The sequence below is a fragment of the Ambystoma mexicanum genome, chromosome 2q (assembly GCF_040938575.1).
Source record: "Ambystoma mexicanum isolate Mex_15411 chromosome 2q, UKY_AmexF1_1, whole genome shotgun sequence".
Classification (NCBI taxonomy): domain Eukaryota; kingdom Metazoa; phylum Chordata; class Amphibia; order Caudata; family Ambystomatidae; genus Ambystoma; species Ambystoma mexicanum.
Window position 1 is genome coordinate 222,797,885 of NC_090924.1, and position 12,523 is coordinate 222,810,407.

A 12,523-nucleotide genomic window follows, 5' to 3' on the forward strand; every position below is an offset into this window, starting at 1 on the left:
CTAGACCTGGTCAGGGAGTTGGAAGATGACCTTACATCCCCCACCCTTTGCTCCCAAGCATTGAGCCCCTTGGAGAAGGTGCTCAATGTCCTGCATTTCTTGGCCACTGGGTCATTTCAGCGGACTACTGCCATAGTGGGGGGGGTCTCACAGGCCATGCAGTCACGCTGCCTACACCAGGTACTGGCAATCATGACAGCGCGCCCCTCAGTCCGCAGGCACATATACATGCCCAGAACACCCGCAGAAAGGCAGGCCGTTGTCCTGGATTTTTACAGGGTGGCACACTTCCCCAAAGTGCTCGGTGCCATAGATTGCACCCATGTGGCCCTACGTCCACCTAGGGCCACTGAGCACATCTACGGAAACCGCAAGCACTGGCATTCCATCAATGTACAGGTGGTATGCGATGCAAAGGGAATCATCACCTCTGCCTATGCAAACTACCCTGGCTCAACCCATGACAGTTTCATATACAGAATGTCCACCCTGAGCCGGGCCCTGGAAGCTGGGCAGCATGGCGACACATGGCTCCTAGGTGAGTACAAATGCCCTTGCACATGCATGCATGTCACACACACACAAATACACAAACCCCAATAATCACAACCATTTACACCTCCCCAGGGGACAGTGCCTACCCTCTGAGCAACCACATGATGACGCCAATCCGGAACCCCACCACACCACCAGGCTCCAGAAGGATTCCATTGCAGTAATCCAATTTCGAATTAACTAATTTCCACCACCAGAGCATGGTCTTTCTCAGGCACATAGGGCAGGGCTTGTCGTAACAGCCGGTTTTGTTATAAAATACTGACTGAACTTTTGCTGAGACTTGACCATCACAACCCAAGTCACTCTGCCATATGCACCCGAGGTTTTTTACCTTAGAGACATACTTCTGTCTTGAACCCAGAAATAGAGGTGGAGGTAGGCAGCTATTCCCCTAAAACACTTGTTTTGGTCCAAAGAGGATCACCTCTGTTTTATTTGGATTAAGCTGCAGCCAGTTTAGTGCCATCCATGCCCCTATTTCTTCCAGGCATCTACCCACCTTGATAAGTACATTATCCAAGTCATCAAGTCTGATGTAGAGCTGCACATCTTTGCCATATGATTGGAAACTGATGTGGTGTTTTTCTAGTATCTCCATCAAACGGCGAAGGTAGTCATTTAACAGGAGGGGGGAAAGCGCAGAGCCCTGTTGGTGGCCTCAGCATTGCAAGAGAACTTCTGATGGAAACCCCTGCAGCTGTACGCATTCTCTATGGCCTGCCAAAAAGGATGCAAACCAGTTGAAGATACTTTTATCACCATTTCCGATGTTTTTTAAGCGGTCTAACAAGATACTGTGGTCCACTGAATCAAATGCTGCGGATAGGTTGAGCATTACAAGAAGGGATAATTTAACATCATCCCCTGCTTGCAACAACTCGTCCCATACCGCCATCAGTGCTGTTTCAGTCCCAAATTTTTATTTAGGCGAAAACATGATTTCAGCGGGTGTTGCAAGCCCTGTTCTTCAATATAGGTCTGCAACTGTACTGTGGCCCCTTTTTCAGAATTTCTCCCGGCCAACTAGGGCTTGGAATAGGACGATAATTCTGATGGTCCTCAGGGTCAAGATTTGACTTCTTTAGAATAGGAGAGATGACCAACAGTTTCAGATCAACTGGGACATTTCGATGAGTAAAAGACGCATTTATAAACTTGGTCATAAAAGGGGTTAAATCAGACGAGATCCGCTTAGCAGCGTATACGGGTAGCGTTAAGAGTAAGTTGTTAGTAGCTTTTAAAGTCAGCAGAAGGGTAGAGATATTCTCCTCTGATACCAGCTTAAAATATATGAAGGACTCTTGATAGTTCCCCCTTCCATTAACATGATATTCCTATCATTCACAGGGACTGTGGTTTCATGTTCCCTTTGAGACTTGATGTTTTTCTGAATAGTCGAAATTATATCCATGAAAAAAGCAGTTAAGGCACTTGCATAATCTGTTGACGATTCCTTCACTGGAGGTGTCATACTAGGATTTACAAAGTGTGCTATCACTCACTTGAGGATGATTAGCTTCTGCTGTAATTTTTCCTACTAGGAAGTCAAATTTCGCTTTGAAGATGGCTTTGTTATAATTAGTCAGGGCGGTTTTCACCATAGAGGCATGTTCAGGTAACTTTGAAGAATACTATCTTCTCTCAAGATGTTTATATATTGTTTTGAGCACTAGTAGCTGTGTGGTATACCAAGCCTTAGAAACTCTTTTGTGAATATTTTTTCTTAAGGGGGAATACTTAGTACAGATGTTATTCATTACTGAAGCCCCCTGGAAGGAAATGTTTTCACATCTTTGGGGAAGGACACAGAGACTCAGGGCATCTCTTACCTCGTTACCGGGTATATTATCTAACTCCTTTTTCTTACGAATTAACGCTACACCATTAGATGTAGGGGCATAGGTTACATGTTTAGTTGCCTTAAAAGAAAAAAGCCTAAGGTAATGATCTGTCCACAGCATAGGTACTGTGTCTATCATATCATTTCCCTTCCCTCTGACTAGGACTGCATCCAAGCAGTGCCCAGACTTATATGAGGCTGATTGTGTTAAGGCTGACAACTCGTGTTGATTTAATATTTCCTCGAGTTGTTTAGAATATGTCTTGGAGTGATCCTCCAGCAAGATATTCAAATCACCCAGGCAAATTAGCTCCTTGTATTTACTAACTATACTTGTAAGGAAATTGTCAAGTCCCTCTAGAAATGCTACAGCCGGCTGACGGGTCTATAGGCCAAGGGTCTTCATTCTGGTTTCGGTGGAATTAGCCCACTGAATAGGTTTGAAGTGTGCAATTTTTAGATGGGATGGGTAAATAACTGAAATTTCTCCTCTCATCTTTGACTGGTAGTTAATGTTTTGTTTAGCGTATCCCTCAGAATTTAGTTTATGTAACATAACATGCGAGGTGTCTAAACCAAGTTTCAGTAAAAAATAGAAAGTCCAGTTTGTAGGTCTCAATTAAAATATTTACCTCAGTTGCGTGACCCACTGCTGACCTAGTGTTCAGCAATGCAACCTTAAATGTAGTGTATGTAGGGGGATGTTCCTCTGGGGACATATCTTCTGTTCTCTTTAATTCAATTCCTAGCCTATGAATTTGATGCAGCGCATAAAGGGGGAAATTCCCCCCATTGTTTATCAAGCTCTGTAGACGCTTCCTATCATACTGGATCGGAGGCATGATTGCCTACGGATCTGTATATTAGCGGCAGCCAACAAAAATGACCTTATCCTACAGCAAAAGAAGAGAACAGTGTGGCTCACCGACTGCCGCAATTTGGCCGCAAGCAGGCCTAAACAGGCGTTGCATCAGCGCTTTGCGTTGATGGGGGCCAGTTATGGCCTGTGACGCGTAGAAACGTGCGTCAGTAAGGGCACGCAGGCACTAGTGTGGATGGTCTATGAAGTTCCTCACACTGCGAATATGTCGGCAGAAATCACTAACTTAAAATAAGTAGTAAAACTTTGAAAACATATTAAATTGCGACAAATATTTTTAAAGAAATATACTCAAGTGAGAAAATAAAATCTAAAAGCCAATCGGAAATCAATCAGGTTAGGATTTTCGGTTATAAAACATGCAGACTACTAAGAGCATGCGCGAGCGCTTAAGTATTAATGGAACTTTAGAACACTAGTCAGACATCTGCTCACCGAGTGAGCTGTGATTAAACATGGGGGTGCATGGAGGTGTCCTCAAAGTATTTCAATCCCTCCCGAGGGAGGTATGTGTGATTGGCTCTGTATAATTGCTCATAAACATTCTGAAACGTTTTAAGAATGTCTTTTGTGTGTAATGGAAGTGTTCCGTCCTCAAACCTGATTGTAGATATACTAGTTGGGGCCTTCTCATTTTGAATCGCTTGTGCCAGGAAGCGACCTGGTTGGCCTTTTTCCCCATATCTGCATGTTAAGATAGGAGTGGAGATATACCTAACCTCCCAGTATGCAAGGCACCGGAACTGATGCAACTTTTTAATAGAAAGGAGGGTGGAGTTATTGTTGGGCCGATCCACTGTAACCCCAAGAGCACAAATATCGGCCTCTAATGGGGGTCAGATGGGGGTGTGTCTAGGGCCCTATCCCATCTGGCCCTGTACAGAACCGACGGGGAAGGCCGTAGTGACTTAACAAGTGTGTACAGTGCTGAGAGCAAGTTGGTGAGTTTGGGGGTGGTAGGGGCTTGTCACACAGTGGGCCAGGGGAGAGGAAGTCAGTGTCATCCGGAATCCCTCCCACAGTCCCCTGAGTGTTTCCCTCAATCAAAAAAAGAGCGGCATAGTAACTGCATTCCAGGTGCCCCAGGATTTTAGGGCGTCCGATAGTATGAATCTATCATTCTGTACCATGTCCTGTCATGGGTTTTGACCCATGTTGAATCAATAGACTGGGTAGATGTGGGGATGAGCTGCCGCCGCCCATTATTCTATCCCAGAACAAACTAAATCAATAGACTGGGTGGATGTGGGGATGAGCTATCGCCGCCCACATTCACGCCAGAATAAGAGAACTGCGCAGTTGGCACGAGACCACTCCAAAGATACAACCTTCTTGTGGGGAATTCATTTTCTTAATCCCAAAAATGGTTGCATTACCAGTACTCACCACTATCAGAAAGCCGGCGTTTTAAAACCACCAGACTTTTGTGTAAAACTGAACAAATGAAACAAAACCAGACCAAGGAAAGACTTGCTAAGAGGTGGATACAATGTAAAACTATATTCTGAAATGACTTGAAGGAAGTAATTATTTAATGTATATGTAAAAATTGTAAGTGATTTAAACTGGGAACAAAAAGTGACATTTAGCTGAAACCTGGCTTAATGAAACTGAATTCTGCCTGACAACTACCCCCGACAGGAGTTGATACTGGATCAACAGCTGTGTTCCCAGGCCTGGCTGCCAGGCCTGGCTGCATCCTGAGGTCACATGGCCCTGTTGATTAGATTAGGGGTGGAGCAGCTGGGGACTACAGGGAGTTGAACAAAGGCCTGTCCTGGACTCAGGCAAATGTTATATTGGGGGGCCGTAAAGTGGCTTCCTCTTAGGTAAAACTGGGAGGGGCAGTGCCTCTGCTAGCAGCTGAGCTTGGGGGAAGTGGATAAACCAGTTATTTCACCCTGTGATGTGGGAAGCCACACCCCTTTTTGACCAGGGCATAATTTTAAAAAGATAGATAACTCAAAGTGCGGACTTGTCAGAATTATATAAGTAATATCATTATTTTTGTGATTTTTCTGTGAACATTTTGAGATGTGTTAGGACCCTGTGGTGTATTCTGGGGGGTTGCTAGCGGAAAATAGGGTCTCACTCCAAATGTCTGCATGTTAAAAATCTGACACTTCATCAATTAATGTCCATACTCCTTGCGCACATGAGTGTACATTTGGGTAAATGTCCGATATTGCAAAACCAGTTAAAAAGTGCAAAATGTTGTCATTTTTGAATGCAAGCCCCCAGGAAGATCAGAGGCGGACAAGCATGGACCATAAGGAATATATAATGTGCACATGTAATTTCAACAAATTGTATATCTGGGAAGGATGTATTTGAATCAGATATAGATTTGTGGGCAAACTGACCAGGGGAGGATCCTCTAACCCATAAAACCTACAGCATCACTCTGACTCACATTTCCTTCCCCCAATCATGGGAGAGGGGAGAATTGGGCCAATGACAAGTAGAGAGGGGCAGGCTTAGCTAGGCCCAGGCACACACCCATTTTCAAAACACATAAAAAGAGACTGCTGGGACAGGTAGAGACATTCAAATCCAGTTGCTGCGGAGCGTTTTGCCGGACCACACAACATCCAGAAGATACCAGTTCCAGACTGACTCCAGCTACATACTCCAGAACCTAGAACTTATACTTTAGAACCTAAATCAGAGGCCTAAAACCACAAGCTGAGTTCTCTGCAGCAGGCCTCAAATCATTGCAAGCTACTCACAGCCGGGCGAGCTGCTTGAATCCCTTGCCAAGAACTTTTGCCAGGACCAGTGCAGAGATCCAGGAGCCGTGCAGAGACCGCTGTATCCGGACAGACCAGACCAGAGATCCACAGTGACCCAGACCGCTGTGAGCAGAACCAGAGAGCTGACCCAGATCACTGTGAAGTGCCGAGACCAGAACCGGAGTCCAGTCCAAAACCTGACCAGATCCGTGGCAAGGCCTATTTCAAATTTATATTGTGAGTACCTAGCAGAACTGTGCAGAACCAATGTCTTAGTTAAAATAATCTAATCCAAACTATTTTAACCTAAGTAGAACAGCCTCCTAGAAATCGTGTCATCTGTCATTTGTAAAGCTTCACAACTGTCACCTGTCAATTCTGAAGCTGCAAGCTGTCACCTGTCATTTTGAGTTTACTTTAAATCCGAAAAACTACCTTTATTTAATCGTCCGTATCTCTGGAACCGTTTGGGATAGGAACGAAATTTTCCTCTGAAGGCTTAGAATCTCAGCTTTCCAACGAACCTAGAACCGACTTGTTACTCCTTATACTTTTGCCGTAATCACGATTCACGCACTCGCGAATTTTACCGCGATTTGCGATTTGGTTAAAAATCCAGCCACGTGTAACCATCAGCAGTCATTTCTTTCCTTGCTAAAGATTCGTTTGCCTCTTAATCACCATCTCTGAATCATTGCTAAAGTGAGCCTGAACTCATCCCAAGTATCTCTCACTCACCCTGAACCTCCTAAAGGGAATTAAAAGCATGTTCAGCATATTTCTCACTTCATTGCCACCACATTCAAAGCACTTGGGCCTGTGTTTTAAAACTCATATCGGTTTTCTCTAAGCTTGCTGGGGGGGAACTGAATTTCGTATTGTATTTGATTGCATTCCTGAGAACTGTGTGCTCCTCTTTCCATCTACTTCCATGTCTTACATTGCATAGGGGAGGGGGGTGAATTGCCAGAGAAAAAGTGATTATATTATCTTTTGCTAAAATCATCTCAAGTATTTCTGTACTGCATTTTATTCCTCATTGCTTTTCCCTTGAAATCATAAATGTATTTGTGCTACTTGATCCATCCTATACTAACTCCTCATTGATTATAAAGAAGTGTGCTAGTGTCAGATTACCCATTGTTGATTAACATTATATTTATAAGGGCAATATCGATTATTAATTTATTATAAAGGCGTGGTATCTATATTTTGTCTTATTTCTCAAATAAACCTTTTAAACTTGCAAAACAGAAGTACTTCTTGGCTCAGTGGGGTCAGGGGGATTCTAAGAGAGGGGTGTTATATAGGGGTAGTCATCCAGAACTCATGAACTGGACATAAAGATATATCAATAAGGGTTTCCATTCAGTATCCCAGACTAGGCATTGACTTAGCTATAGTGTTGAATTGAATCTTCTTACAAATTGGGGGCTCGTAGCCGGGGATTCCGGATTAGATCTATCACTTGTGCAGATTAATACAGTGTGCTAACTGACAAGATACATACATCCGGTCGGATCACCACGCTGTGTTACGCTGTAAAGCACTCCTCAAAAGGACGCTCTAAGGGAAAGGTCTGTTTTGCAAAAATAAAATACAAACTTCTGTAAGTCAGGAAGGAACTCAAATTCCAGAATGACGACCTTGGTAGATATGAAAATAGCCAGAGAGCACTTCTTACATAAGCTATTTGTGAGAGGTGAGTGGACTCATCAGGACCAGACGGTCTGGTTGCAGGCAATCGCACCCCAGATCACTGAAACAGGGTCAGATAAATGGAGAGACCAGGGTCCCTTACATGTGGCCCTGAGTGAACTATATATGGCCCCTAAGGCCAAGGATGAGCACAACAAGATTGCCAGGGTAGCGGCATATTTATATTTACATATGGGAGCCATGCAGGACAAATGTGCTGAAGGCCAAGATCTGGCGAGTAGGCAACTGCTGGCATTACAGAAGGCCCAATCTGATCTAGACTCTTCTGAGCAGAGGCTGCACAGAAACCAGGAGTCCGAAAATGAGAGTAGACAGTACATCATTAAAATAAAGAAGGATATGGATATCCTGCAACAGGAAAAGACGGACCAGGATACCAGAATTCTGGCTTTGCAGAAGGAGCACCAAGACAGTCTGGACTCCTTACTGCAGAGCCAGAAAAAGCTGGAGCAACATATCAATTTCAACAGGGCATGCACAGAGCAGGTAGCCACCCTGCAAATCCAACTAGACAGAGAGAAAGAGGAAAGCAATAAATTGATTTTGAAAGACCTGGATACCTAGGCAGAGTTTGATGGAGAACACCAGAAAGCTGGTGCCTTCCAAAGGCAAAGGGACGACCTGGCGGCACATATGCAGACTCTTAGTCAGGAAAGGGATACCTTAGGCCAGGAAGTCTGCCACTTAAAAAGGAAAATGGAAGAAAATCACCTGGCCCTCCAGGGACTGGGTGACCTCCAAAAAGAACACCAGAACTTGTTAGAGCACACCAGGAGGGTGGAGGATGCTCTGGCAAGAAAGGAGCAGGCCAATAGGGGCACAGCTCAGGAGGTAACCCTCCTGCAGCAGAGACTGGCCCAGTACTCCAGGACCAATCAGGAGGCACAGAGAGAAAATGAGGCTCTCTGTCAGCACAATGAAAGGCTCCAGCAACAGGTAGCGATGCAGGAGAGACTGATAGAGTCTAGTAAGGCCTTAAATGAGGAACTGAAAGCGCAGGCTCTTGTATTGCAACAGGGAGCAGGGGCGGATAGAGACCAGGTTCGCTGGGAGAGGGAGACTCCTGAGCATAACCTCAGGAGCCCTAGTACCAGAGGCCTTCATATCTCTCAGTCCCTGGACTCTGCCAACCCCATGTCCCCTGGCGCACATGAGCACCGGGCCACAGGGATGGCAGATTACTATCCAACCAGAAGTATGGGCTCATAGGCCAGTACCTCCCAGGAATGGAGGGGCGGGCATCCGGTTATGTGCACCCAAGCACAGTGCAATTTAGTGAGGAACCCCAGGAGAGTAGGCCCATAAAGGGCATCCTGAAAACTTCTGCCCAGTTAGGTCAGTGGGGGGGGGGTACCCATCAAATCCTGGCAGCAAGGAGGAATCTGAAGACTCCTCTGAACGGCGCAGGACACAGGAGACCAGGTCCCCACATTCTGCCAGCCATTCTCGGGCTCGTAGAATCCGGGAAAACCTGAAAGATCAGACAGGAACCTCTGGGAGCAGTGCCTCTGAGTCAGAGGATGAATGGACCAGGGTTACCCGAACCAAAAAGGCCAATAAGGCAAAAAGGGCGTTGCTTAAGGACCCGTTGAAGCAAATAAAGGCAATAAGGAGTGTTATCACGCTTTATCATAAGAACGCCAAGTATTCTGTTTGGGAGCACTTAGAGCTGTTTGAGAAAATGATGGAGACTTTTCATTTGAAGGACAGCCAAAGCTGTATTCAATATGTAAAGTGGACCTTCTCACCAGAGTACTCCAGTTTCTTTGCGGGGCTGGAGGACCAAAATCATTCAAGGTGGTCCACATACAGGGCGGCCATCTTGAAACATTTTTCTGTGCACAGAAATCCCCAAGAGGCTCGCAAGGCAGCCTACAATTTGCAATGTGGGGAGGATCAGGCCCCACAAGAGTTTGTGCAAGAATTAAAGCGTACTTTTGCGCAGACCACCAGAAGGGTGCGCACAGACAGCAAAGAGTTTGTCAATACATTTTTCCATGCTCTCCCTAAATATATAATGACCCAGCTCGTGAGAGATTTTCATGAGAAAAGATCTTTAGACTGGGTCATTGAACAGGCTACCTGGATCTATGAGGTGCAGAAGCCTATCGAAAATAAAAATAACGCGCCGAAAAACCCCAAAACCAACAGCACCCCTGCTGCTGCCAAGGTGGCAGAGGTAAAGGTTGCCCCCGTTTTAGATTTGGAGATGGGGGGGCCTAAAAACCTGCCTGAACCAAATAATTCACAGCCCAGAAGGCCCTTGGCCAGTCACAGACAGAGAGTCGAGGAGGTAGTCCCACAAATGGGGTCCCCCGGTCCCCTGACTATGTAAGTCCACGCTATAAGGGAAACCGACCAATCCTGGGTTATGTGTGGACTCCTCCAGCCCAAGGGGGGGATCCGGCCAAGTACTTAACCCACGGAACTTCCCTCCCAACTTCCCACAGGAGGGCAGAAATTCTCCAAATCCTGGGCAGAACTTTTCCCCCAGGTATCCACCCAATTTTCAGCCCCAAAATCATCCATCCTTCTTTCCCCAATTCCCTGAGCCCAGACAACCTAATCCGGGAGAGGGGAGGCCAAGGGTGGAGGGGTACCAAAATCTTCCCAACCAGGGGTACTACCAGAGAAGGGATAGCTACCCTTCCCGGGATCAGCCCAGGGGAGAAAATAGAGCCCCGTATCAGCCTGAGCGGGTTTCACAACTTGAGTGCCAGGTCCAAAATATGGCACGAGATCTGGGTCACATACTGAGGGCTCAACAGAACCCTTAGATGAGCATGCCACCGCAGAATGCCCCAAACTCTGGACCTGGTGCTCCAGAACAATGACGGGGGCAGCACCCCGATAACCCACCGGTTCCCAGGGAGGAGGCACAAGGGGAAGGGGTGTGTAAAGCCATGGAGGAAGCTTCCTTCCCAACTTGTAAACAGCCCCTGGAAAACCAGGAACCGGAAACAAAATCTCCTACCCCTGAAAGTGTGCCACCCAAGGAGCAGAGAGGAGGTAGGAGAAACAAAGTACCCAAACAGACCCAGTTTGTGGAGGAGGTACAGATCTTCCAATTTGAGGGAGAGGGATCCTCAGAGGATCCTCGGGAAAGGATCTTCTCCTTTAGAGATGGGGGAACTCCTCCCAAGGAAAAATGGGTCCCAAGGGACGCCAATTCAGACTGGGGAGATGTGGAGACTGAGCTACCGCCGCCCATCATCTCATCCCAGAACCCACAATACCGAAATCCCCTGGCTCAAACCCATCCTGGTGACTGCCTCCAAAAAGGGGGGGGGCCAGAACCGGAACCAGGGGAACCCACAATGGCTCTGATCTCCAGTTGCCAACTTTTTCTTTCAGATTCCCAAGGCTCTCCACAGAATTCTGCCCAAATCTCTTCGCTAGCAATGTCCAAAACCAGAAAGTTAGCCCACCAGTTGTCCAAAAATGTGCATTATCTGTGCCCCCTTGAGGAGAAGGAGGGAAGATACTATGCCCCGGTACAAGTACAGGGGCAGGGTACAATTTTGGCACTGGTGGACACAGGATACCAAGCTACCCTTCTGTCCAAAAGGGCCTTTGAGGAACTAAATGCAGGAAGGGGGGAGAATTACCGAATTCCTCTCACCTCTCTTCCTGGACAACTGCAGAACTTTGACGGGAAGGAAATTCCCATTGAGGGGACTGCAGACTTGGACATTGAAATTGGGCGACACAAGGTGAAACACCCGGTCATAGTAGTGACTCCAGAGGGCACCCTTTGTTTACTAGGGGATGACCTCCTGAGAAGGTTGTCACCCTTAATAGATTGTGTAAACAAGGTCCTCTGGACCCAGACTAGCCGACCAATAAAATTAAAACAGAGTGTCAACCATGTTAGTTTAAACGGCACCTGCCACATGGTTGAACAAAAATCTGACCAAGTAGAATTTCACTTCCAGAACAACCAAACTCCAGACGTGACAGTAATAGCAGTAGGACAACAGACTGGTGATGGGGGGTCCTCTCTATTTCTGAAAATCAACCTTCCTTCCAGTTTAAGGTGGTATTCCACACTGGAAGGAAACACCCTGAAATTCTTTACTAATCCACAATCAGAAACTCCCACTCCTATCGTCCAGAAAGATGTGAAATCAGCTCAGAGCCTGGCTGATATTCAGCAAATTGGAGAGCAGTTGTTCATCCCTGTTCAGTTAAATGATGGGAAGGACTCTGTTCTCGCTCGAGTGTTTGTGAACAACGGTAAGAGCTTCATCAGCGAAGCCATGTTCCGCCAACTCCCAAAAGATCCAGCCATTCCCACATTCAAACTGATAGACAAATGGGAAATGGACCTGGAAGCACCTCATTCCAAACATCTCCTGCCAAGCAGGTGTATGCTCAAAATCTCCATTGGCAACAAGAGCATAGTCCATAATTGTTGGGTCGTGCGAGACGTCACTGCCGCCTTTTGCTTAGGCAGTGACATTCTCAATCGCTTTGCCATTAGTTTGGACCTAATAAACTTCAAAGCTTGGTCCCGATTAGCGGATAATCCCATGGGCTTTGATGATCCAGAAAAAGCACTTAGGTCAGCTCAATTGCTACCTTATGCAGTTGAAATTCAGATCAAAGAGGAAGTCACCATCCCAGAAAGGACCCGAAAATTCTCCCTGGAAGTGAAAGTTAAAAGAGGACAAAAATTGAAAAACCCTGATGCTTATATTCATCTAAATGCTTCTCTCCAACAGCAAGGGTTGGGGGTAAACCCAACTCCATTAGTCAACATAGAACATGACACCATTCTAATAGAGGTGGATA